Source organism: Garra rufa, chromosome 4 (assembly GCF_049309525.1).
Source record: "Garra rufa chromosome 4, GarRuf1.0, whole genome shotgun sequence".
NCBI classification, from domain to species: Eukaryota; Metazoa; Chordata; class Actinopteri; order Cypriniformes; family Cyprinidae; genus Garra; species Garra rufa.
This window is the reverse complement of record NC_133364.1, coordinates 50,805,508-50,829,844: the sequence shown is the minus strand read 5'-3', so window position 1 is coordinate 50,829,844 and position 24,337 is coordinate 50,805,508. Positions and strand designations below refer to the sequence as shown.

At 46.0% G+C, this 24,337-nt stretch overlaps 1 protein-coding gene across 1 annotated transcript in view; it reads right to left on the bottom strand.

The window, feature by feature from the left end:
• Positions 1 to 24,337, bottom strand: part of LOC141334136 (uncharacterized) — a 559,741-nt gene that overhangs the window by 485,632 nt on the left and 49,772 nt on the right. The gene's annotated exons all lie outside the window — the stretch shown is intronic.

Sequence of the window (24,337 nt, the reverse complement as noted above, 5' to 3'; positions counted from 1 at the left end):
CCGAGAGGAGCTGCTCGGCCTACTGCCGTTAGAAGGACACACAACTGGCGATATAGTTTTTGCGAAAATTTCCGCCTTTTTTAAAGACAGTGGTCTGGATATGAATTGTGTGTGCATGCTTGTGACAGATGGGGCTCCATCCATGACAGGGAAAGTGAATGGTTTGGCAGCACGTTGGTCCACTGTTGCACCTCAGTTGATCTCCTTACACTGCACTGTGCATCAGGCGGTGTTGTGCGCAAAACTAAGTGGGGCACTCAGAACGACAATGGACAGTGTTATGGCTATAATTAATTTTATTCACTCCACATCAAGCCTCCAACACCACTTATTCCACATGCTGCTGTCAGAAATGTCTGCTGAGCACCACAACCTTCTTTTGCATAATGACGTGAGGTGGCTGTCCAAAGGCAAAGCACTGGAGCATTTCTGCGGTCTCAGAGAAGAGATCATAACTTTCCTCTGCGGCAGCAAGCAAAAAAAGGCAGAAACGCACTTGAGTCACATACTGGACGACAACTTCATGGCTGATGCCTGCTTTCTGAGCGACATATTCAAACACCTGAACGATCTCAATTTGGGACTACAAGGCAGAGACAAAACTGTCATCAACCTTGTGTAACAGATGCGTGCATTCCAAGTTAAACTGGACCTTTTCACAAATGATTTGAGCACAGGCCGAATGCTGCATTTTCCGACACTCCGCAAATGCATCTCATCCCCCGCACAAATCACGGATGTGATGACAGATTTCATTGCGATGTTGAAAAATAACTTTGCTGGTCGATTGGATGGACTTGATCTGCCCACAGAGTTGGCCGTTTTTGTCAGAAACCCGTTCACTGTTGCAATAGAAGGGGACTTATCCGCCAGAGCTAAGAAACTGGTCCCTTCCATCGACGGAAATTCACACTCGAACTTGTTGACATGCAGTCATCTGTAACCATGGCATAGGAGCTTTCCACTAACAGGTAGGGATGGGACAAAAAATCGATTCACCTAACTAACGCGATTTTTTTATTTACGATTTTAAAATCGATTTTTTTTTTACACCAGAATCAATATTAATTCATATTAAATACATTGCTTTATTTTAACACTTACTTATAAACGTGGACGAAAGTTACGTCTTTTATTTCAGCAGAGGGTGATGTGTTGTATCGGTTACATGATGTCACATCTCTTACCAGCAAACACAGCAAGAGATATACAGCCTGCACCATCACTAGGGGTGCAACGGATCGAAGATGATCCGTGATCCGTACATACCAGCCCCCACGGTTCGGCACGCATGTGATTCGCGGATTAACTGTTACATTTATAACCATCATAGAGTAAAGGTTTATAATTTGCACATTTTCTTTTATTTAGCTTCTGATTGGTCGTTTTTAACTATTGCATCAAAAAAGAAGACGCGCGCTGTTTTTTTTTTTTTTTTTTTACCGCTGCCTCACATACCAGAAGCGAGCACGCGCACAGAGAGAGAGAGAAAGGCGCGATTCACACAGATTGAGCCCTTAACTTCAATTTGAACGGAAACGTACATACAAAGTAATGTCTAAATACCCGTTTTGGTATTCTGGTAAACACAGTCGGTCATGTCTTCAGTGAACCGAAACAGCTGAGAAAGAGACGAAGAGACGCGTGCCAGTATCAGTATTAGGTGCGTGCATTTGGCCTTAAAGAGACAGCATCCTATAAAAACCTGCAGTGAGAAGCACTAGTTATTTTACAATTAAATATTCAGTGTGTTATAAACAGAAATAAAACTGGAAAAATGCTAAAATGTTTTTTTTATTGTGTATATACTGTGTACTATTCACATTTTTCCACATGGTCTAGAGAGAAAGAAACAAAATCGCAACACATTACAAAATTGAATCGCAATACTTGTAGAATCGGAATTCTTAAAAAAATCGCAATACATATCGTATCGGCACCCAAGTATCGGAATCATATCGAATCAGGAGGTAGGTGTATCGTCCCATCCCTACTAACGGGCCTGCAATGTTTTGGACTGATGTCAACGCACATCAGTTCCCTAACATTAAGAAAGTAGCGATCGTCATGCTCAGTATGTTTGGATCAACATATACATGTGAGTCAAGTTTTTTACACATGAACTCCATAAAAAGCGACTCTCGTTGCTCCCTGACTGACCATACTCTCCACCAATGCCTTCGAATTGCATTGACAACTTACGAGCCTAAAGTCACTGCTCTCGTTCAAAACAAAAAATGTCACTTCTCCCACTAAGTCAGCAGGGTAACTGTAGCCTACAATACATCAATATGATGTGGGATGCGTAAGAGAGGCATGCCTAATCACACATGGTGATTTAAAATATGTTCCCTTAGTGTTGTTATATCTAAAATTACTGGCCCAGCTAACCTTCTTGGTTTGACAGTCTGGCCCAACTGAATTTGTAATTGAATAGCCCTGCTATACACACACACACACACACACACACACACACACACTGATATAACACACTTTCATATACTATACACACACACTGATATAACACTCTCATACACACACACACAAAAGATAAACATCAAATTTGTATTTTTGGGTGAACTATCCTTAAAATTTCAGCTGATGGTCACATGATTATTATTTGTAGTAATTGTTTTATTTTGACTTTGTAGCTGGACTTTACAAAAGACGCAAATTTTATCACAGTTATCATGCAGCCACATTTATTCATTTTACATTAGATAATAATTGTTAGATTTTCATCCACTCACAGCCCTTGTTTGGTCTGAGTCTTCTTGGACTAGCTCCTACTTATTTGAGTGTCCTTTTAACAAGAAATTATGGCTATTATGGATTACGTTCAAATGATGTACTACACTTGATGGTCCCTCATGTCAAAACAGATTTAGGCAAAAAAGCCTTTATGTTTGCAGCACCTACAGCCTGGAACATTCTTCAGAAATCGTTGAAAATTACTACATTTATTTCTTATAGACAGTTTGTTTCAACACTGAAAAATGTGGAGCAGGTGAACATTGGTCAGTGTAACTGTTCATAAAGTATTAAGCATTCTTTCTGCACAGGGCCTTGTGATATATATGTATGTGTATTTAATGTGTTCTTTTATATGTGTTGTTTTATGTATGTTTATGCTGCATCTTGGCCAGGTCTCTCTTGTAAAAGAGATTTTTAACCTCAATAAGTTTTACCTGGTTAAATAAAGGATAAATAAAAATAAATAAATAAGAGAGGCCCATCTAAGACTACAATATCACACCATTTCATTTAAATAAAGATAACACATACATAAAGTCTGCAGTGAAATCTATATTGATTTTACAAAATATTTACTCATGAGAATCCATCAATATGACAAATAATTTGAACTTGATAAAAAATACTTCAGATAGGAACTTCTGATTTCTGTAATGGTATTTAACACAATCAAAGAGTTAAGTTAAGATTGAGACTAAAGGGTAGTGAACGCTGAGCAGCAGTTTATCAGTGATCTCTGTGTATGTTTTCTGGGAATCTGTGCTTCTTCAGTGCTGTCAAAATAAAAGTCCTGCTCTCAACACTGATGGGCCAAACAGAAAAACTCATCAACTGATGCTGATAATTAAAAACAGTCAGAACTGTTGACCTCATAAATGAATCTGTGGACTGATGTTTGCGGTGTGTGATCTCAGAGTCATGCTGAAAGCCTCATGGAGCCGCTGTCTGACGTCACAGCACGGCTTTTGTGATTTTTACCATGCATCAGGGTTCACTTACTGTGGTAAACCACACACGGTCTTGAGCGCTAGACATGCTTCTGATAATGCAGCTCGAGCAGTTTGATCTGAAAGTGTGTGATGTTCATCTGCAGGCGGCGCACCGTACAGCGACACGGACCCTCCTGAAGACGCCTCGTCACAAGTGAGTGAGACACACACACACACACACACACACACACACACACACACACACACACAATACTCACATAATTAATAAAATTAATAAAAAGTGATAGAAAAGATTGATACATTGTTAGAAATTTTGAATAAATGCTGTTCTTTTTAACCTTTTCAAAGAATCCTGAAAAAAAAAATCCAAAAAATTTGGCAGCTAATAATAAATCTGCTGATTTGATCAGATGATTTGATTATCATATGATCTGAATGATTTTTGAAGGATCAAATAAATTTAACTGATGACAATAAAATACTTTTTTTTAAATATTACAAATCTTCTTCTAAATCAAACTTTTGATCAGCAGTGTACATATAATGTAATAGTATATAATTAATACTAAAAAAAGAGGTGCTGTCATTGAGGAGCATCAGGAAGGTCGTGTTTGATTCATTCATAGATTAAGAGCTAAAAATGCCGCGTAGATCAGCCGTGATCGGCCCAATCGCACGCCTCTTGCTAGGAAGCAGGAGAGTTGCAATGAGTGTCTCCATGACGACGTGAATGAGAGTCCAAACAGCTGATAAAAACATCACAATAATCCACTCCAGTCCATCAGTTAACATCTGAAACAAATCCATCATTAACATGTTTTTAACTAAAATATGAGTCCATAATCAATAATAACACTTCCTTGAGTGAAAAAGTGGTCTGGTCTGAATCAGGAGAGAAATCTGCACAGATCAAGCACAATTAAAAGCCAAAACGGCTCGAAACAAATATGTGTAATATTTTCACCGGAGGAAGCATTATTATGGGTTACGGACCGACTTTTAACTTTTAGTTAAAAACATTTTTTTTCTTTTGTCTTCTCAAGACGTTAACTGACAGACTGAAGTGGTGTGGATTATTGTGAGGTTTTTATCAGCTGTTTGGACTCTCATTCTGATGGCACCCATTCACTGCAGAGGATTCATTGGTGAGACAGTGATGGAATTTCTTCAAATCTGATGAACAAACTGACTCATCCTAATCTTAAATAACCTAAGGAGGGTAAGCATATTTTCATTTGTGGGTCATGCTAATGTGTGAGTTTGCTGTGTCTGATAGGAGAAGGTGTCTGTCGGTTCGCCGGTGAGGGACGTCTTCTGTCCTCGTGTTGTCGTGTCCACCGAACCCTTCTGCAGCTCTTACATTCGAGCTCAGCCCTTAGACGAGGCTCTTACGGCCAGCCAGCAGTTCCTGCCTCCACAGGTACAACACACACACTCACACTCACACAACATATAACACGCACATCCAATGACATCTGTGTGTTGGAATTTCAGTTAAATTCAAGTTTATTTGTATAGTGCTTTTCACAATACAAATCATTGTAAAGTAGCTTTATAGAAAATTAAAGTTTCTAAAATGTACGTTTTTTTTTTTCCAAAATTGAGTCAAATACAGTGCTGCAGTGCAGGACTTTTTGTAGACTGTAAGTTTGCATTACTCTTTGTTTCCTCCACAAAATCCCAACAGGCTTTTTCCATTGGCTTTTGGATTATTTCAGGCCAAATGGAAGTGTCCAATGGAAGTTACTGATTCTTACATGTTTTGTCTGTCATTATAATCTTTACAAATGAACACATTTTTCAGGCTATAAATTAGCTACACCATCAAAAATTCTTTCAGTCTTTATTTAAAAGCATTTTCCCTCAAAGTCTGAGTTAAAACATTTCACAATTTCAGCTGTTGATGTTTTATTTGCTTGACAATCTCTGAAGTTCCATTTATACAATTGCCCAAAAAAAATAAAAGCTAAAAAAATTCTTCCTAGAATAAACGTGCACCAAAATTGAATAGCAGGTACTCAACCAACTGTCCAAAAGTTTTAAAGTTAAAAAAATAAAAATAAAATTAGAAGAAAAGTGCAAGACTTTACAGTTGTAGCTTTTTCTTTAAACACAATGGGATAACAGCCAGCAGGTCTGATGAAGGCCTTGAAGTTGGCTGTTTTTGTGTCTGTTTTTATTTCTGATTGTAGAGTAAGTGTTTGAATTTTCTTCTAGAGTAGAAGAGGAAAATATCTGAAGCTTGTGTTAAACACAGACCTTATCTCAGCCTTTCACCAAAAACCCACAGGACAATAGAAGACAATAGTGCAGAAATGTGAACCCACTTTTGGGTGTTTTTTTGTTGATGTTCGTGTTCCGTTGACCAGGTTTCCATGTCTCCGGTTTCGCAGGGTTCCTTCAACAACAGGGGTCATGTGAGCTATCACATGGATGAGGAGGAGATCGTCCGCATCAACCCGTGGAAGGATGTCCTGCGGTGGAAGCAGGACCCGGAGCACGAGGAACCAGACGCCTCGACCGCTTTCTCCAAGCCAGATGGCAAGGGGCACGGCGGCGGCAAAGACTCGGTAGAGACGCGGCAGCCATCGGCCCTCTGGAAGGGCAAGGCGTCCCGGCTGTCCATCTCGTGCTGCATCTACTGCCGCAAGATGTTCAACTGCGAGGACAACTGGTGGTACACGCTCAATCCCATCAAGCAGTGCATTCATATGGTGAGCTGCATGTGTTGTGCCGAGGCCATGATGTACCACTGCATGTCCGACTCGGATGGCGAATATTTACACCCCTGCTCCTGCGACACCAGCGAAGAGCAGTTCTGCGTGTCCTGGCTGGCGGTGCTGGGTCTGTCTCTGCTGGTGCCCTGTTTGTGCTGCTTTCCGCCGCTGCGCGCCTGTTACCATCTGGGGGAGGCCTGTTGCTGCTGCATTTACTCTTGACACTTCTTTGAGCTGTCTGGGTACCGCAGATACTCAGATTAAAAACCATACAGCAAAATAAAACTTGCTAAATGCAGATTAATATTTATGAAATAAATATTTCTGTTAAACGAGTTAGGTTGAATAGAGGAAAGCCCAGTCAGAGGACTATCATTTTGTTGACTCTCATTTTAATAGAAAGAGACAGGTATGCAATCGTTAAAAGAATCAATATAAATAACACGACACAAGCTGTAAATTATTTTAAAGCCTTAAATCTATTGTTTGAAAGATGTGTAACTATTTGTACTTCTTATTTACATGTGATTTTCTAATTGCTTGTCCAATTGTATTATTATTATTATAATATTTTTAGTTATGTCTTATTATATTTTGATGTATTCAATGTTATTGCACTTGTACGTTTGTTGTTTTAAAGACTGCAAAAGAATAAAAATAAATAAATAATGGTCTTTTTTTTGTTGAATGAACAATGGATGGCGTCACTGGTCCAGATGTTGTTGACTAATCAGCCTAAAGAGGCGTCTTGTGACCCCCCGCATGTGGAAAACAAATTTTGAGGTCGTTTATCTGTTTTCTACCCGGGAACCAAAAAAAAAAAAAAAATTCAAGCTGAAATCTTGTTTTTTCGTTTTCTGAACAAATGAAAAAACAAATAAAGGAACCGTTTTCTTATTTCTGCTTATTTCGTTTCAAAATGAAAATTAAATTAATAAAACGTACATGGACTCAGGGTTAATGCAATGGGTGTTAACGGGTTTCATATTATTTTGGCCTAAAATTCATTCCTATCCTTCCACGAGTAGAACTGCTTAGACTGATAACTGTTACAGTGTTACACGTGCTTGTTGCTGGAGAACAACTTTAGAGTGCATAAATGGACACAGAATTAGTTTTTTTTGCATGAACTAACTTTAAATTTCGAAAATATAGTGGCATGCGAAAGCCTTTCAGAATCTTAAAATGTGAATAATTTTTACAAAATTACAACATGCATGATAGTTTTTATTTAGTACCGTACCGAGTAAGATATTTTACATAAAGTATGTTTACATTTAGTTCACACGAAAAAATATCGTAAATTATTAAAATAACCCCCTTCAAAAATTTGGGAACCCTTGGTTCTCAATACTGCGTGTGGTTACCTGGATGATCTACCACTGTTTTTGTTGTTGTTGTTGTTGTTGTTGTTGTTGTTTTTGTTGTTGTTAATGAGTCCCTTGTTTGTTCTGAACAGTTAAAGTGAGCACCTCAGTCTTGTCTGAAACTGTTCTTCAGACAAAATCCTCCAGAATGCTTTCCAGATCAAGAGATCTTGCAGATGCTATCTGGTGTGTTTAAACTTCACACTCTGGATGTGGCATTGATAAAGGTGCATTTTTGCATAATAGCTCCCCTGTAAGAGGAGTCCACAAAACCTGTTTACAGGAGGTCTAGTCTGGTACCCAAAATACCCAAAACACTATTAACAGTCTTCTATGAGCCAATAACCTGTTTCACAAACAAACTTGTGCACACACGAGCTCAGCTTCACCTCTTGCACAAAGAAACTCAGATTCAGTTGTTGCAGACATCACCGGCGACTCGACGTTTGCCTGCAATTCAACTGTCGCAGACACCGCTGCAGGCATGAAATGCTCGGACGTGGATTCTTCAGAAGTAGACTGACTTTCCTCAGAAATGTTGCCGATAGCAACCGCATTATCATTTTGAATATGCAGCTTAAGTACACCACAGTCTAAAAAATGCTCCTCTATGTCTTGGGCGTCCTGTAGCAGATGACTAAGTCCACAATTAACCAAATACCTGCGCAGGACGGAATTGTTTGCAGAAACATTCATCTCTCCGATATCTCCTAACACAGTAACATTGGCAATGAAGCATCTTGCACTTGCAGCATCTGTGAAACTTCGCCTTCGGCTGAAAATCCACCTGCACCGTTTTACAGTTTCCGCAGGTAAGTGAAACAGTCACCTCCGACCTAATCACCTCACTGCTGAGAGAAACAACAGGGTCTTTTTCCACATCACAGCGAGGCATTGCTCCAAGTCCCGGTAAAGATGAAACAGTTGTTACCCCTTCAGTCGAATCACTTCGACGTTACATTGGGATCTCGCTTGAGAGACCGATCACCTCTGAGCCTTATTAAAAAGGCCAATTGAAAATTGGCGAGTGGACGTGCGCGCCGGCCACACCCCCGTACATACGGGTATATAAGATGGCTGCGCGCACCACTCAGTCAGACTTTTGCTTTCAGAGCCGATGTGTCGAGCCTCTAAACAGCCGAGAAGAGTTCTTCAGAGTTCATGCTCCCTCCTGCTGCTGCGCTGCCATAACTAAAAGAGCATTGTTTGGCAGCCGTCAGCGCGGTCCCGCGGGCGGCCGTTTTCACGGCCATATAAAGCCTTTTTGCATTCCAGCGAGCAGCCCCGGCGAGTGCATTGCCCCGCGGCCCCTCCCTGGGCAAACCGGGATCACAAAAGAGCAATTTCTAGCGGCCGTTTTAGACGTCCTTTTCAGGATGTCTTTTCGGCCGTGCGTTTCTGGATGTGGTAGTTTCCTCTCCTCAGCGAACGGACATGAGCGCTGCCTCACGTGTTTAGGCTTTGAGCACGCTGGGGTGGTGCTCATGAATGGTCCATGCGGTGAAAGCATGACCATGACCACGCTGAAGTCCTGCCGCTCGTTCGCGAGCTGGCTCCCCCCGCCTCCCTCCCGTGGTCAGCCGTTGAGCCGCCTATGCTCTTCGGCCACCGCGGTGGGGCGCGGGGGGGGACATTCAATTTACGATAGACAGCGTTCCGCCGGCTCAAAAAGCCCTGCGGACCTCTCTATCTCAGCGCGGTCCCGTTGAGTTTCCGCAGCAGACGCTTCCCCGCCTGGCGGGCTGAGCGTCTCCTTCGGTGCTCCTGCAGAGGATGAGATGTCTGTCACAGCATCAGAGGGAGAGTCAGACGGTGACACATCTCTTCCCGCGGCGCGGCGCCCACCCGTGGTCGCTGCCCCCCCGGAGGCTGATGTCGAACTGTCGGCTATGCTTTTCCGGGCAGCCGGGGGGGATCGGTTTGAGGGTTCCTCAGGGGCCTCCGGCCGATCCTTCTAGGCTGGACGACTGGTTCCTGGGGGGGGCACCGGCGGCAGCGCCGCGCTCCCCCCCGGTCCCGTTCTGACCGGATGTGCATGAGGAGCTGACAAAATCGATGGCGCCCTATTCATTTGAAGCGCACTCCAGCTCCTCTCCCCTCGCCACTCTCCATGGCGGGGCAGCCAAGGGGTACGTGGCGGTCCCCCAGGTCGGGCGCGCCATCGCGGTGCACCTTTGCCCGCGGGCGCGGCCGCCTGGTGGGGCCCTCCGCGTCTCCCTTTTAGGGCATGTGAAATTTCTTCCGCCCTCATCGGCTGGGCCTTTTCTGCGCCCCCCGACACGCTGCCCCGCCCTGCAGGCCATTGCAACACTGCAAAAGTGCCAGGTGCAGGCACCTTAAGGCCTGCACGAGAGTGGTCCTGACCAGGGGGTACTTGAAGAACTCCGCGCCGCCACTGACTTCGCCCTTCGGGCCACTAGGTCGCGGCGTGTCCCCTTGGTCAGGTGATGTCCACCTGCGTGGTCCAGGAACGCCACCTATGGCTGACTCTGGCCCGGATGGCAGAGGCCGACAAAGTTCGCTTTCTCGACTCTCCCATTCCCCAGAGCGGCCTATTCGGCGACACCGTGAAGGGTTTTTGCTCAGCGGCGTCGAACGTATCGCCGGCCCCCAAAAGCCTGCGATCCTCCGCCCATCAGCATACCCCGTCGAGTTGCCAGAGCAGTATGCCTCCCCGTCGTTCGGGCTGGGCGTCTCCTCTGGCGCTCCAACGGTCCAGAGGCAGACGGAGGCCGTCCAACATATCCTGCCCCGCCGCGAAGTTACCATTCCGCCGCCTGGGCCCCCGCCTCCGCCTGCCCGTCGCCGAGGGCGTCCCCCCGCAGCTCCGTCCCCTGCTGAGCCACACGATCCAGGCTCGCAGCCGACGTCGAGCCGCCCGTGGGAGAGGGACGCCGCTCGCCTCTCAGGGTCCTGCGACGGAAGACCCTCGCAGGTGAGCTTCGAAGCGTCCCTGATGCGAGCACCCCCGGAGGTGGAGAGAGCTACTCTGTCGGCACTCCCGCTGGAAGCGGGACTTAGCCGGTCATTTGAAATCACAGAAAGACCCAGCTTTCTCACCTCTGGGGCCCCGGCCCCGAGTTTCCTTCCTGAGCAGCACTTCCACTCCTCGGAACCAGACTCGGGACCGGATGTCGCCAGCGCGGGAACCAGGGAAGTAGGTAAGCACTGCTTAGCGCAGTTAGACACTTCTCCAGGACGTTTATCCTTCTGGGTTTTGTCTCCTTCCCTGTCTTTCCCCAGGCTGCCCCACCACGGTCACGCCGGTCAACGTTCCCTTGATACCACTACACTGGTTGATACGGACGGTACGGCCCGGCTCCAGGCGTCCGCCCAGACTCACAGGTACCCCTTACATTCTTTATTCGGAAACAGGCGTGCCTCTGTTCTGCCTGCGGAGGTCGCGTTCCTACTGGCGAAGGACGCGATCCAGCCTGTCTCTCCGGCCGGGACGAGGTCGGGGTTTGATAAGAGTCCTGACTTCACGTGTCCAGTTAGAGTGGTGGGTTAACATCCGCCCTGGATGGAGCTCTGTTCCGATCCCTTCTTAGGCTGTCGGCACACATGCTCACGACTACGCACATACAAGTATGTTTCCGTCTCCAGGGCTGGGTTGCAGCCATCTGCCTGAAGGGCACCCGCTGTCGCGTCTCGATCTTTCCCCGGCGCACACCCCTCCGGCGGTCTGCCCCGGGGGTCGAGCGCTCAGCGCGAGGTGCTTCCACTTGGCTAGTCCCTCTCCTTCCTGCCTTCTTTAGGCCATGGGAGCTCCCCTGTCCCCTCTTCGGCAGACAGGTACTCGCGTCCTCAACCGTCTCTTCGACTGGTGCTTACCAGCCCACTCGTGAGTTCCGTTGTGCGAATACAGGGACCTGGTGCCTCGGCACCCCCGCCATCTGGTCCTTCAGGCCAACCGAGGGAATCCCTTTCCTCGGTCGGGAGCCCGACTCGGTCCACAAGACGGCCCGCCTTGCTACCAAGAGCGCGCAGTTGGTGCTGTAGTCCCTGAGCTAATCAGGTACTATACAGCGGTCCTCTCAAAATCAGAGGCTCCTGGGGCACATGTCAGCTCTAGCCGCTTGCCGTTAAGCTGTTCATGTGAGACCGCTGCAGCACGATCGAGTCCTATGATGGGCATGGCATCTCGGCTCTCTCCGGACTGGCGTTTTCCCGCAGTATTGCCGACAAGTCAGCCCGTGGCTTACCACGGGTTGGGTTGCCATGTACAACAGAGGCTTACAGCCCTCCCATCTGCTCCCATGGAGTCCAACGTGGCAGATTTTGCTACTTGCCATTCATTTGAAGCAGGGAAACTCAACCGTGCAGCCGCCCGGTTCCCACGGCAGTCCACCCACCTGCAGAATGGCGACTCCACCCCGTGACGCAGCTAGTTGGAGTTATATCGGCAGGCCCAGCCACATCCGCTCGCCCTCCCGATTCCTCCCATTGTCAGAGTAACTCTGGCACATAGCTGACCTCCGGGGCCCAAGTACGCCCTTCCCCAGTGAGCCTCCTTGCGCAGACTCTGTGCGAGTCCAGGGAGGACGAGGAGTAAGTCTGAGGTTGCGCTGCAAGGACGGCCCACCCGGACTTAGGTCTTAGTAACCATCCCCTCGCGGCAGTCCCTCCCTGTAAGGGCACGGCTTGACACCGTAGATCTCTCCGGCCTTTCACAGGCCGTGATACAAACTATCACTCGGTACTGGGCTCCCTTGGCAAAGGCTGGCTCACGCACTGAGATGAGGTCTATCGCTGGCATTCCTCTCGCTGAGAGGCACAGAGATACACGATTGCAGTAGTGCTTCCTTTCCTGCAGGAGAGTTAGAGCGCAGGCTGTCCCCTCGACTCTCGGAATATATGCCGCCGCTTAGCCGCATATCACATGCAGTAGATGAAGCAAAATAGGTAAGCACCCACTGGTCGTGAGGTCCCTCAGAGGTGCCAGACCGCGCCTCATACCCTCTTGGGACCCCCCCGTCGCCCTTCGGGGCCGCGGGGCGCTCCATTTGAGCCCCTGGCCTCAGTCGAGCTAGAATTCCTGTCATTTAGACAGCGCTCCTGATTGCCCTGGCCTCCATCAAGAGGGTAGGAGACCTACAAACTTTCTCTGTAGGGAAGCTTCCCCGTCGCCTTCTCAGGCCGCGGGGCGCTCCCTTGGAGCCTCGGGCCTCAGTCGAGCGAGAAAAACGCTCCTGACTGCCCTGGCTCCCATTGAACGAGCAAAGGTTCCCCAGAGGTGCTCAGTGGGCCTCAGTCGAGTCCTGTCATTAAGATAGCGCTCCTGACTGCCCCGGCTCCTATTAAGAGGGTTGGAGACCTACAAGCTTTCCTTGCCAGCAAAGTGTGTCAAGAAGTTCGGGCCCGGCGACTCTCACGTTACTACCTGAGACCCCGGCCCGGCTATTGTGCCCAAGGTTCCCCACCACGCTTTTCCGCGGTCAGGTGGTGAACCTGCAAGCTCTGCCCTGGAGGAGGCAGACCCAGCCTTGCGATGTTGTGTCTATGTGAAAATGAATTCGCTCGGCACTTCAGACGCACCTAGCAGCTTATCTGCTTGGGGTTCAGCAGAAAGGGAATGCTGTCCCCAAACTGAGGTGGCTCATTGGGTGGTAGATGCCTCTCCCTCTCTTATCTATATCTGGGAGAGCCATGCCCCTTAGGTGTTCATGCCCACTCCATTAAGAGTGCTGCTTCATCCTATGCGTTGGCTCATGGCGCCTCACTAGCAGATATCTATAGAGCTGCGGGCTGGGCGACACCTAATACCTTCGCTAGGTTCTTCAACCTCCGCACAGAGGCCGTTCCTCCCGTGTCTTAACATAAGACTTCAGGCGAGCGGGGGGACGGCTGGTGTCGGCTTGCTGCGCCATTCCCACGTGGATCCGTGCGCTATCTCCCAGAATGTTCCCTCCGGCGAACCTGGGTCCTCCATGCCCCGCAGTCAGGGCTAGATGCGGAGTAGTCCTTGGCTGTGATCCTGCCTGGGTCTCCTTCGCCCCGCAGCGGAGGAGGAGGAGACCGCTGTTTCCCTCGTGTATCCCTAAGAAATCTTATGGATACATTGAATTATTCTCATTTCCACATGCACAAATTGCATGTGCTCCGCCCCCCCAACCCATGCTTCAGTACATCTGGCATCCCTGCAGGCCCCCTTATAAAAAGGGGGCCTCGGGGCGTTGGGAAGGTTACGTTCAATGACCGCCTGCGGACACGTCTGGGAAGACCTGCCGGCACGTGGCGTTGTGCGTAACGCGGCGTCAGGGTCGTGGCCTTTTCCATGGGTCTAGTTCCCAATGTAACGTCGAAGTGATTCGACTGAAGGGGTAACGTCTAGGTTACGAAGGTAACCCTCGTTCCCCGAAGGAGGGAACGGAGACGTTACATTCCCCTGCCACGCCCCTGGCGTCGCGCTGACGCTGGGCTCTCCCGGCTCTTCAGCAAAAGCCTGACTGAGTGGTGCGCGCAGCCATCTTATATACCCGTATGTACGGGGGTGTGGCCGGCGCGCACGTCCACTCGCCAATTTTCAATTGGCCTTTTTAATAAGGCTCAGAGGTGATCGGTCTCTCAAGCGAGATCCCAATGTAACGTCTCCGTTCCCTCCTTCGGGGAACGAGGGTTACCTTCGTAACCTAGACGTTTCCCGAGGTGCAGTTAGGGACAGTTCACCTTGGAACTCTCTCGTGCTGAGCTGGGTGAACTTATAAGGCCGTGTTCATACTTGCCGTCCTTTTTCAAACTGCCAGCGTCTGCATTACATTCTAATCCTATGGAGTAAACCGTCTTTTCAAAAAAGCCCTAGCGCTTTTTTTTAAACGCCACCGCCAGCGTCTTTTTTTGCAGCTCAGAGCGTCTTTTTAAGTTGAAAAAAGTTGAACTTTTTTGAAGAAAACGCCCTACGTCAAGCGCTTTTTTGACAGCTGACCAATGGTAAGCGAGTAGCGGGACCTATAGTTTCCATAACAACAATAAAATAAAAAAAACGGAAAAGTTGCCTGTAGATAAACTTCTCGTACTAGTTTCGGAGCACAAGGAGTTGTATGATATGAGTAAACAACTCTATCGTAATATACATCACAAAGAGGCTCTTTCTCTACATTTCTTTACCACACAGCACTACGCTACTGTTGTTGCTGTTGTTATAGCAACAAAAGACGCACTCGGCTGCTTTTTGTAACAGAACGCTGCCAGCTTTTTTTTTACTAAAAAAAACGCCCTAGTCAACTTTTTCTTGTGAAAAAAGACGCCAAGTGTGAACACGGCCTAAGTCTTACCAAAGTAAATGACTCCCACTTGACTTTCCCACAGCTAAACTCAAATTGTCCCGCTGGCATCCTGCAGCATCACACTCTGCGTCTCCACTTGTCGGCCCTGGATCTCCACCATCTCTGTTGATGCCCTTAAATGCACAATCCGCCCAGTCAACTCACCAACCTGAAGAATTAAGAAAAATGAAGAAAAACAGTATGCAAATTACATAACGCACTAAAACTTAAATCAATATTAAACACTTACATAATGATGTGCAGACATTTTTCTGATGTCTCCCATAGTCCGCTTACACTTAGACGGAGGTTGCTTGTATGGAAACTTCAAATTAGGGATCACAGTCACACCTGTTGCCCTTCCACACAAGACATCGACACCTTCACCAGAACGGCCTGAAAAAATGAGGAAAACAACAAATATAATTTAAAATGAGTACTACAATACGCAGAATACACAATTTAACAACATTGAAAAACACACTTACTAGGTTGAACTACGACGTCGCTCAACTTCACTGGGCTTCTGCAATTTTGTGCTCATAAAAGCAGGTTGCGCCTCTCAGCAGAAAGCAGGGCAACATCGTGGAACGTTTCTCGGCTGACCTAAAGAACCGCATTGAAATACTTTCTCACTGCAGCTATTTTAACAACCGACACACTATGAATATATCCACAGACACTAACTAGCTCTATATGGGGTTCCATTTGTGCCAAAAATAAGTCGTCTGCTTTGTGCTTTGTACTATAGTTCTGTCTTTGTCTACAGTCATTGCCTACTTGTTCAGGTAAATCAGTAAATGTTGGCATCTATGCTGTTCGTTGATGTCGTCTTAATCTGTCGTCCTTTAGTTTTTCTCTTTGTTGTTTTTGCTGTCGTCTTTATTGTTGTGTCGTCCTGTCATCTGATCTCTCCACTTAACTATCGTTCTGTCATCTGCTCTGTCGTCTGTTATGTCATCATGTTCTGTCATCTGTTCTGTCGTCCTTATTGTCATCTGCTCTGTCGTCAGTTATCATCTGTTCTCTCGTCCTAATTGTCATCTGCTCTGTCGTCCTTATTGTCATCTGCTCTGACGTCATGTTCTGTCGTCCGTACTGTCGCCTGTTCGGTCGTCCTAATTGTCATCTGCTCTGTCGTCAGTTATCATCTGTTCTCTCGTCCTAATTGTCATCTGCTCTGTCGTCCTTATTGTCATCTGCTCTGTCGTCATGTTCTGTCGTCCGTACTGTCGCCTGTTCGGTCGTCCTAATTGTCATCTGCTCTGTCGTCATGTTCTATCTTCTTGTTCTTGTCCTCACTGTTCAATACTGTTATCAGGTAATTTTTTTCATAGCTATCGTTTATGTTTGAAAACGAGTGTGATGTGTAGACACAACATACCTGCCCATAGCTGTCAAAATAAAAGTCTTCATCTGTCAGTTTACGGAGGTATTCCTTTTTATCTAAATACATCTGTTTATCATTTGTTTCTTGTGGTAGTCTTAGTGGTAACTTTACTTTTTAGTGAGAAATGTGAATGGGTTATTTCAACAAAAAAAGGAACTTAGGATCAGAAGGAATTTTAACAAGTTTAAATTTATTGAACATCCTCCCAATAAACAGTTGTAATATAAAATTAGAGTTTTCATTTTATAATGGAAAAAGAATCTAAGAACATTACAGAATCAGTGCTCTCAGTAAAGGGTATCTTTACTGTCAAAAAATATGTAAACAAATTTTAGTTAACTGCAGAGGTGAAAACAGTTTAACAGTGTAAACACATATATGGAACTGCAATGTAGTGTCTGCTTATGGTAGTCTCTCACAATAAAAGTAAAAAAATAAAACAATGTTATAGACATTACAGCCCTCCCAGTACACAGCTTCTGTAATTTCGAATATATACATATTTTAACATAATTCTTCTCGTGTCGGTTCCTTAAAAAAAAAAAAAAAAAAAAAATACTAGGAATTTAGGCAAAACCAAATGTAGGGGACTGGAGAATGCCTGACTCCATTTTTTCTCTAAAACTGAGGTAGGAGTCATGCAGAGGCAACCACAATGTGACATCGCATGTGTTGGCTTCAGGGAAGATGCGCACACCGTTGTCTTCAGGATGGAGAAATTGTATTGTTGGTTTGTTTGGAAATCCTAAAGGTGGAATGTTTTCAGCACCTGAGACAAAAATGAGAATTTCTGGTAGACTCACAGGCCTGCTCCTCTCTAAGGAAAAAAGAAAAATATTGGGACATTAAAAATAAGTTAATAATTTCACTAACCTAAAATTGAAGAACAAGAAAAACAAAGAAAACTAAATTGGATTTAGAGATGCACTGGTTGAGTAGCTATAAATCATGTTCGGATGTTTATTGGCTCAAAGCACAAGATCGACAATTGGATGTTTAATTTTATTTTTGGCTATCCTCTATTCTCTAAACTGTATTACAATCCTAAAAATAAATACAATACTCTTTGCAATAGTCTGTGTCTACCATTCTTATTCATGCTAATAAACCCCAATTTAAAAGGTTCAACGAACACCAGTATTGCATTCTAATTTGATAAAGTATACTCTGCAAGCACCCTATTATATTCTCCTTGTGTCGATGAATTGAGTTATGCCAGCAAAAGATGAGGTAATTTCATATTTCATTATGTATTTGACATGCAATATTCTTGTACTAGAGAGCCTCAATAGTAAGCTATTAGAAAAAACAAAACAAACACTTCAAACCCATAGCCATTACATTATTTCACCACTAAGTTGTGACAAGGAACTGTTAAAATGTATGGCATCAGGGGGCGCTCGAGAGCACCGAATGTAGTAGACATAGTTGTGAGGAGCTCCTGCATTAACCTCGAAAAAACTAGTTTCATTTAATCATAATCAAAACGAAACAATATCATTTGAAGCCTGAAGTCAAGATGACGAAACCTAAAATGAAGAAATGTGACCAATCGGCCAATGTTGACGAACAGTCAGTGGAGAAGCAAACACTGGCTGAACATGCGGCTAGTGCTACTGTCAACGACGAGACCGCGGCCTTATCCCCAATCTTGGCAGCAATCCAAGCGTCTATCCAAGCTATGGATAAGTCGATGAACGACAGATTTAACTCCATTGAAAATACCTTGTCGCAAATGCAAGCATCGCTTGCCGAAACTAACTCCCGTCTCTCCGAATTCGAGGGCGCGAGAGTCGAGCATGACAGTCGCATTTCCGAGTTAGAGGCTCTCTGCAAGGATATTGTTGCCGCCAATAAAGCCCTACACGTCAAGCTTGATGACCTGGAGGGCCGCTCCCGTCAGCAAAATATTAAATTGCGGGGCTACAAGAGAAAGTGGAAAATGGTCGCCCAACGGAATTTGTGGAGAAGCTGATACCGGCCATCCTGGGAGACCAAAATTTCCCATCTGGAGTAAAAGTGGATCGCGCACATCGCATTGGACCCCTGCCAGCCAAAGGAGGGCACCCCCGGATGCTAATAGCAAGAATCCACCATTACCCAGTTAAAGAATTAATCCTAAGGTTGTCCAGACAACAGTCACCTCTACAGTTTGAGGGTACTCGGATCTCTATATATCGTGATTTGACAGCGGTTTTGTCGCAGCGCCGAAACTTTGACGGATTTAAGAAGAAATTGAAGGAGGCTGGTGTCAGATATGGACTACTGTTCCCCGCGCGTCTGATTGTCACTCAGGGATCGGAAAAGAGAATCTTCAATTCAGTCGAGGACGCCGAAGCATTTGCCAATGCAATTATCACAGCTTCTTGACTCCTCTAACGCACGTTCACTAGACAATTTTTCTAAGTGCGTCAAGCCTGTGAGTATGGTCTTGTTTATGAGGCGCTATACTGAGCGGTGACCCGGGCTCTCGGATGAATGCGCGCGCCCGGTCCCACTAGTATAACCAAGACTTTTGACTACACTGAAAGTATCCTTTCGCGGATTATGGTTCCGGTATTTTGCTATACTAATGTTCAGTAATGCTGTTGGCTTCATGCTAATGTTCAAATTCACTAGTTTTGTTAATTTTATGCGTCGAGGGTAGAGGAGGAGCTGTTTGTTTTTAAATATAAGTGTCCTTATTGCTCCTTAGGATGCCTTGTAGCTCCACGGTTCATATGGGGTTTGTATTTTGTATTCCACTTCGTTTGGGGAAGCGGATGAAAGAGAGGGAGGGGGGAGGGTGCTGGGGGTTCTCTTTTTTCACGAGTGTGTGTTAAGTGTTATATGTTTTATCCTGTTTACTGTAATAACTCCAGTTCCATACAGTTATCTTAAAATTGAAGCTTAATTGTACTGCCATATAATATGCAATCCTTAAATTGTAATGTTACCTTAGCCAGCTGGAATGTACGAGGCATTAATAACCGGGTTAAAAGGTTCAAAGTCTTCTCTTATTTGAAGTCAATATCTGCTGAGCACTTTAAGTACATTAGGGAAGTACACTAAGTGTACTTAAATTGTATTTTAGCACACTTTTTTCACACTTTGTATATTCTTTTAATATATTATTGCTATACTTTAAATTAGTCATAAATATATTTATAAATGTTCAAAAGTAGGGTTCAAGTGTATTTCTAGTTGTAACTAAATATATTTTTTTAAATACAGATATAGTATGTTAAAAGCACATTTTAGTTCAATTTCATGGTATCCCAAAATAGCAGAGTTGAGTACACTTAGATGGTATTAAGTTTATCTTAACATATACTTAATACTATTTTTTAGTACAATAAGTACAAAATTAGTGTGCGAAAATAGAGCACTTTTAGTGCATTACTGAAAAGTGTACTAAGTATACTTAAATAAAGTGTATTTTAGTGCACTTTTTTTTAACCTGGGAGAATTACCACACTCAAAATCAGTTTAAGTGTTAGTGCTAATAATGCATTCATATTAAGTGTACTTTAGTACAACTTTTGAGAAAATGTACTTCTACTACAATACATTACTAATAGATTTTTAATAAAATCAATTTAATATAACTTAAAATTACCACACTCAAAATCAATTTAAGTGTTAAGGCTTATAGTGCATTCATATTAAGTGTACTTAAGTACAACTTTTGAGAAAATATACTTCTACTACAATACATTACTAATAGATTTTTTATATATTAACTTATTTTAAATTTAGGATTAGTATGTAAACAGTCTACTAATAATCAACTAATGTTTAAAGCATTTAAAGCACACTTTTGAAAAACACACTAATAAAACTCTTTTGCATGTTTTTTCTGTAGTATACTTTATTTTAGTACACTAAAAATTTATTTAAGTATTACTGGTATTTAGTATACTTTTTTCAAGTGTACTTAAGTCCTACTGAAGTATAAACATACTTTTAATTAGTGTATTTATAGTGTATAAACATCACACTTTTTTTTAACACAAAAAAATAACAATGTACTAAAAATGTATTTGCGGGTATTTAAGTGTATTTTCATTGCATTTAAGTATTTTTTTTTTCACCTGGGGTAAGCAGCTCTCTCAAAATATGGTGTCAGGTCCGGAAGGCATTTAAGTTGCCATCAACCTCATTGTCCACCCCTATTGCTCATAACCACGCCTTTAAGCCATCACTCATTGACTCCACATTTTCGATTTGGTCAAGTAAAGGAATAGTCACTGTAAGAGACTTGTACATGGATGGTAAATTTGCCACATTCCCTCAGCTGAAACAGAAATTTGATCTTTCACCATCACATTTTTTTAGATATCTACAGCTGAGAAACTATGTTCGTACATCTATCTCTCACTTTGAACTATTAGCAGATGAACATGATATATATAAATTACTTTCTGCCTCCCCTGATGCCTCTAATTTGATTTCTCATTTTATGGATGTTTTTATTGGTCAGTTAGACATATCTACCCTGTATTTGAAAGATTCCTGGGAAAAGGATTTAGGTATTCAAATTACTAATGAGGATTGGAAAAAGTCTATCAAGGTCATAAATAAAAGCTCTATTAACTCAAGACACCAACTTATCCAATATAAAGTAGTACATCGGCTTCATTATTCTCGGGTTAAGCTTAACAAATTCTACCCCTCCATCTCCTCTAACTGTAACAAATGTGAATCTGCAGAGGGATCCTTGGGACATCTTTTCTGGTCATGCCCAAAACTTTATGAGTTTTGGAGCGAAATTTTCAGATTCTACTCTAAGGCTTATTCTTGTATCCTTGCCCCTGATCCAGCAATCACTGTTTTTGGTTGGTCTGACTCACTTCGTGGGTTCAGTCATCAAATTAAAAAAGCTGTCCAATATGGAATGGTGATAGCTAAAAAAATTATTCTTTGTCTATGGAAAAAGGCATCAAAACCACTTTTTAAATCCTGGCTTTCTGAACTCTCTAGCACTTTGCATTTAGAGAGACTTAGACACAATCTTTCTGATAGCATTGCTGGCTTCGAATCCACCTGGGAACCCTTTTTTAATTACCTGTCAAATTTCAAGGATAGCAGTTTGAAGTTATGACCTTTTCATTGTTTGTAAGATCATCATATTGCCTGTGTGTCATGATCGGGGCTGTGGGTCTCCCTCAGCCTCTCGAGGTCGCTGTTCCCCTGCCACGGCACTTTCCTAATCATTCACGTTTGTCTTGTCATTTGCACTGATTACATGCACACCTGTTCACAATCACTCCTGGACTATAATAGATCCCACTATTCACTCTGCATTCATGTCTGCATTGTCTCGTCTCCTGAATGTCTCTGATCTTGGTTTCTGATTTTGTCATTTAGTATTCTGTTTGTGCCGTGTTGGCCTTTGGTTTTGTTTTGTTTATTATATTATAATTAAAAACTACTCACCTGCATTTGGACCCAGACCTCCTCTGTGATAACGTGACAGAATGCAGACATCACCTATGGGTCCAGCGGGGAGGAATTTTTTTGAAGAGGCGGTGGACGCACGTTTGGGGGCAGCGACCATCCGCTCTGTTCCTGACACTGCTGGGATGTCATTGGAGGCGGCATCGGCCGCTAGATTCAAGTTTATCTACGCCTGCCTGGCGGCGGTGGACGCCCGCAGTGCCGAGACTGCGAGGAGGCGCCCCGGCTTTGCGGAGGGGGTGGAAGCGCTCGTTTGCGGGGAGGTGGCGACAACCACTATCTCCGTGCCTGAGGTGGCAACGTCCGCTATCTCCCTGCCCGAGGCGGCGACGTCCGCTATCTCCCTGCCTGAGGCGGCGACGTCCGCTATCTCCGTGCCTGAGGCGGCAACGTCCGCTATCTCCCTGCCTGAGGCGGCAACGTCCGCTATCTCCGGGTCTGAGGCGGCAACGTCCACTATCTCCGTGCCTGAGGTGACAACGTCCGCTATCTCCCTGCCCGAGGCGGCGACGTCCGCTATTTCCGTGTCTGAGGCGGCAACGTCCACTATCTTCGTGCCTGAGGCGGCGACGTCCGCTATTTCCGTGTCTGAGGCGGCAACGTCCACTATCTCCGGGTCTGAGGCGGCGACGTCCGTTATCTCCGTGCCTGAGGCGGCAATGTTCGCTATCTCCCTGCCTGAGGCGGCAACGTCCGCTATCTCCCTGCCTGAGGCGGCAACGTCCGCTATCTCCGGGTCTGAGGCGGCAACGTCCACTATCTCCGTGCCTGAGGTGACAACGTCCGCTATCTCCCTGCCCGAGGCGGCGACGTCCGCTATTTCCGTGTCTGAGGCGGCAACGTCCACTATCTTCGTGCCTGAGGCGGCGACGTCCGTTATCTCCGTGCCTGAGGCGGCAACGTTCGCTATCTCCCTGCCTGAGGCGGCAACGTCCGCTATTTCCGTGTCTGAGGCGGCAACGTCCACTATCTTCGTGCCTGAGGTGGCAACGTCCGCTATCTCCCTGCCCGAGGCGGCGACGTCCGCTATCTCCGTGCCTGAGGCGGCAACGTCCGCTATCTCCCTGCCTGAGGCGGCAACGTCCGCTATCTCCGGGTCTGAGGCGGCAACGTCCACTATCTCCGTGCCTGAGGTGACAACGTCCGCTATCTCCCTGCCCGAGGCGGCGACGTCCGCTATTTCCGTGTCTGAGGCGGCAACGTCCACTATCTTCGTGCCTGAGGTGGCAACGTCCGCTATCTCCCTGCCCGAGGCGGCGACGTCCGTTATCTCCGTGCCTGAGGCGGCAACGTTCGCTATCTCCCTGCCTGAGGCGGCAACGTCCGCTATTTCCGTGTCTGAGGCGGCAACGTCCACTATCTTCGAGCCTGAGGTGGCAACGTCCGCTATCTCCCTGCCCGAGGCGGCGACGTCCGCTATCTCCGTGCCTGAGGCGGCAACGTCCGCTATCTCCCTGCCCGAGGCGGCGACGTCCGCTATCTCCGTGCCTGAGGCGGCAACGTCCGCTATCTCCGTGCCTGAGGCGGCAACGTCCGCTATCTCCGTGCCTGAGGCGGCGACGTCCGCTATCTCCGTGCCTGACGTGGCAACGTCCGCTATCTCCCTGCCTGAGGCGGCGACGTCCGCTATCTCCCTGCCTGACGCGGCGACGTCCGCTATCTCCCTGCCTGACGCGGCGACGTCCGCTATCTCCTTGCCTGAGGCGACGACGTCGGCTAAGGCTCTGTTGGCGGCAAGGCATGCTCGCGGCACCCCGCTGCACGGCCCTGGCCCGCCATCCCTCCCCCTGACTTGCCTTCCTCCATACCTCCTTCCTCCAGACTTTGGGAACGTCTGGAAGACGTTCCGCAGGGAGGGGGTACTGTCATGATCGGGGCTGTGGGTCTCCCTCAGCCTCTCGAGGTCGCTGTTCCCCTGCCACGGCACTTTCCTAATCATTCACGTTTGTCTTGTCATTTGCACTGATTACATGCACACCTGTTCACAATCACTCCTGGACAGTGTTGGGTGTAACGCGTTACAAAGTTACTGTAATAATATTACTTTTTTCAGTAACTAGTAGTGTAAGGCATTACGCGTCCGAAAATTGTAATATTATTACAGTTTTCCCGAGCTAGTTACTTGCGTTACATTTGCCAGTAGCACCTTCATCACACACAAGGCACACGACAAACAGAAGGGAAGGGAGGGGAGGGAGGGGGGCGTGAATGGGAACAGTGATTGGTCTGGGTTTGGCACGAGGTATCATTAAATTACCATCACCGATTGGTCGACACCCGGCAGCCAGCAGCAGAGCGGCACTTGCAAATAGAGACCTGCAAACCCGCGGGACCCAACGCAACAGAGTGCGGCGCGGGACAAAACTTGATGGACAAGTGCGTGTGCTGGTGCGGGCGGGTAGAGACTCGTGTGTGTGTGTGTGTGTGTGTGCGGGATGCGGGGAAATAAAATGAT